The sequence below is a fragment of the Panthera leo genome, chromosome A1 (assembly GCF_018350215.1).
Source record: "Panthera leo isolate Ple1 chromosome A1, P.leo_Ple1_pat1.1, whole genome shotgun sequence".
In the NCBI taxonomy this organism is placed as follows: Eukaryota; Metazoa; Chordata; class Mammalia; order Carnivora; family Felidae; genus Panthera; species Panthera leo.
Genome location: NC_056679.1, coordinates 156,013,760 through 156,017,920, shown reverse-complemented (window position 1 = coordinate 156,017,920; position 4,161 = coordinate 156,013,760).

Here is a 4,161-nt window from a genome sequence, read left to right as displayed (position 1 = left end):
ATCTAATTTCCCAATGTTGATTCAGGTATGGGTACATAATTTCTAAAAAGACCCCAAATTTAATTTGTGTATGTGTGTTTGTGTGTGTGTGTGTGTGTGTGTGTGTGTATGTATCATTGTGTACATAAAACATATAGTCACATCTCAGAATGCAGTTAGGGATATGCTTTGTAAGGAAATATCATGATCTAGGAGCTAAAGAAGATAAAAAATGTTCACCAGGATCAAATTTGAGCAGATGGGGTCAAGTAAAGGATAGTGTGTGTACATTTTAAAAAATTGGGGGGGCAGCAAAATACAAAGACAAGAAGGTAAAAGTGAGTTGTAAGTAGAACCCAAATAGCAGACAAAATATACAGGACATAGATCTTACTTGAATAGTCCAAGACAGGAATAAGATAAAAGGAGAAGTAAAAGATGCAGTGTGCTTTACTGGAAGAAGCTGGAAACAGGAGAGGTCAAGAAGGAAGGCCTTGAGCAGGCAAGACTTCCTCCAATAAGGACCACTAACCTGTGAAAGGAGGAGTTCTCCATGATGACATGTGACCTTAATCCAGAAGACAAAGAGGTTGACTTGGGAGCTCAAGAACCTTATGTCTCCAAAGATCAGAAGACAGTAACTCATGCTAGGAAAAGAGGAAGAAAATGCTAAAGGTTTGGTAAACAAAAATATTTATGATGTAGGGAAAAAGTTCCCTGCATCCCTCGGTTCTGTTGGTACTGAGCAGAAGCATTTTAGTGTTCCTAAACCACATGCGTCAAGTGCTGTGGCAGAGGTGAGACCTGAGCTACATTAAACAAACATGAAAGTACACGTAATAGTATTTCTAAAGTGTGTATCCTTTGCAGATTTAGTTGTACTCCTGGGGCATCTGTCTCTGGGCTAAAGAACAAACAATGAGATGGCAAAAGATTTACTAAGAAGGCCAGAGAGAATGGAAGTTGGGAACTCACATTCTGATTTTCATTCAGTGTGTTTCCCTCTTTCCTAGGTGGTGGTGGTAGATAAGATAGGGCAATCGTAAAAAACTGCTTAGTTTTGTAGACATGGCCCAAATCTAAAACAACACCATATTTAAAATAATTAAAGTGTCAGGCATTCTTTTACTTGTACACCACATCTTTGTTTATTGTTCTGTTAGATAAAGCCTCTTGTCATTATACTGCAGGCAAAGCTGTTAACTGGGAAACTCAAATCCACACCCTAGACCTAATTTTTTAAATACAGTTTCCTCTTTGATCTACTGTATCTCTGAATTTAATTATGAGGTCTAACTTGATGCCCTGCCATTGTATCCTTTGCTCTTCCTGCTCTTTCTGTAGTTTGTAAAAAAGAAGAGTTTCGGTTTCTTTTAAAGCAAGCTCATTTTTAGTTAGTTCATTGAAAGGTGTCACCTTCTACTTCGTGTTGCTCCTTGGGTACTTTTATTCTTTGTCTCGTGAACTGACACAATTACCATCTCTACATTCTGCAAATATAGCTTGCAGAGCGGGTTTCCTAGGAATATAATTTTCAAAAGTGCCAGACATAAGAATGGCTCTAAAGCCATTTGATGAGTTCTCTGTTACATCTCCTCATTTGCTTCCTTTCCCAAAGAGATTTTTGATTTCTGCCTGGAACATGCTTATCAGCTTAAAGGTATGCAGCATCATTATGTTATGAAGATTTTCTTCAGCAGCAAGAGCACTAACCTTGAATGAAGCAGTTGCTAATCATGTTGCACTAAGCAAATAAAAGTCAGAACCGACCTAATCTTGCTTGCCTAATATCAGTTTCTGCAGACTTCAAGCGTAATGTTCTAATCACTGGCGCAAAACAGCCAATTAATTTGCTTTCCCTACGTGTTTTTACTGGCCAAGATGCATAGGGGAGCAGTGCATTCGGTCATAATCATGCTCCACAAAGATGGGAAATGTTCCCTTTGAGCTTCCAATCATTAGGCCAGCCGAAGTGAAGACAAGCCCATTGACAAGTGAGAATGGCAATAATTTATTTTCTATTGATGGGTTGTGACAAATCATGTCGAAGCGGTGGCTGCATACTGTGGGGCTCAGCTAAGGAAGACTGTGATGGGCAAAGATGAAACCCTTCACAGCTCATTTAGTCCAAATGTAGCCACCTGGGTGGTGAATCGGTTCAACATACCAGCCCAGGCATTCCAGCACAAAATTAGATCGCTAACAGGCAGGCCATATAGGGGTTCCTACAAGGCATTAATCAACAGGGTTGAGCTGTCAAAATGCAGAGTCGGAAATTAAGAAACACCAAAAGGATGAAAATGTGGCAATGCTGTCAAAAAATCAAGAATGTGATTCCTACTGCAGGATTCCAGCCACCATTAAAAAAGCTTAGAAGAAAAATGAATTATAAAGGGGTAAGGAGAGGCATCACCTTCTCCTGTGGAAAATTTTCCTATGATTTTTACACATGTTAATTAGTAAAAGCAGCATGAAGATTTATGTAAGCATGAGCACACCCCTTTTCAACTTAACACTGACAGGTCAGATTACATAGAAGTCCTTCTTACTGCTTCACAGCGTAGTTCATCCCTTATTTAAATTTCTCTTCTACCCAAACCTACTGATGTGCAGAGCATTTGATGTTTCACGCTGCTTCTGAATACAGACACTTCAAACTCTGCAGAATTCTTGGGCTTGCACAGCTTATTTTCTGAACACTCTTTTTGGTAGAAGAGAAATTTCTTACATCTGGAGGTGTAGGCTGTTTGTGTGTGTGTGTGTGTTTGTGTGTGTGTGTGAGAGAGAGAGAGAGAGAGAGAGAGAGAGAGAGAGAGAGAGAGATTACATTTTATCAATATTCTTTTAAGGGCTCATTATCTGCTTTCATAATAGAAAAAAAATATTTAGTGCCATAAACAAATCGAAACAACCAGTTTCTGTAACCAAATTTTCCCTGTTCAAAAAACATGCAAAGTTTCTATCACCTAAAAATATATTCTAAATTCAGAAGAACTGCTTTCCAGGTCCCACACAGGTATTTCGCAAAGTGTGGTTCTAAGGACCACAGATCAGAGTGATCTAGAGTGCTCACTGAAAATGCACATGCACAGACCAGTATCTGGGATGGGCCTTGGAACTAGAATTTTAACTGGATCCCCAGAGGGATTCTGAATGCACAGGGAACATGGAAAACCACTTTTTCTTATGTGAATAAACCCCAATCCATTTTCAGGTGTAAACATTAGCTTCTTTCCAACCTTAACACATCTTCCCATGGACAAGCTATGCTCCATTTGTTCAAAACCTCTCTACTCCTTTCACATTTGCAAGACTTTGATCATGCTGTGCCCTTCCTAGGTCCCTGCCCCATCTTTCCTATCCTCTGAGGTTCAACTCAAATGCTCCCTCCTACACAAAGCCTTCTCCATTAACTCCCAGCTAAAAGTGAATCTTCCGGCTTCTCTGCTAACCCAGCCTTTCGTTTTTACCTTTCATAGCATCACCACTTTCTGTCTGCTATTGCAGTGACCTGTACGCATGCTTTATCTCCTAGTTACTGGCTTGTTCACTCCTTAGGGCCTGACTTCTATGTCTGTTTATACCTCATACCACCTAACTCAGTGCCTTGTGCTATATGTATAGTAAATGTCTGTCGAACTGAACTGTTGAATAATAGATGTTAGTTAATTCAAACCCAAGCTTTATACTTTGAAGTCATTCACAAAGATAAGGGTTCTCTCTTACTGTGTGCTTGGAATGCTCATTAGAATCTTGGAATGGGTTTCCCTGTAAGCAAAATTACATGAGGCCTGTTATTTTGTTTATTTGTTTGTTTTACTTAACTGCAGTTTGTCTGTAAAATGTTACTCTGATTTAGAGTTTCTAAGCTTGCTTTAATCATATTTTCCCTGAAAGAATATTTGTTAATATTTTAAGTCTTGAGCTGAAACAGATATTTAAAATGTATTAATTATGCTGGAAAATAAAGTACATTACAGTATTACAAACCAGTAGAGTTACTAAAAACCATTTGTTTTGTAAGTATTTTAGATATTCTTAGTTTTTTAAAAAAAATACCATGAACTATATGGACTTACATATTTGATAGCTTTGTATGATGATTAACTGTCAATGGCTATAATTGTTTATGTCTGATTTGATTTAATACTAATATCATAGACCATAATAAAGCATAAAACA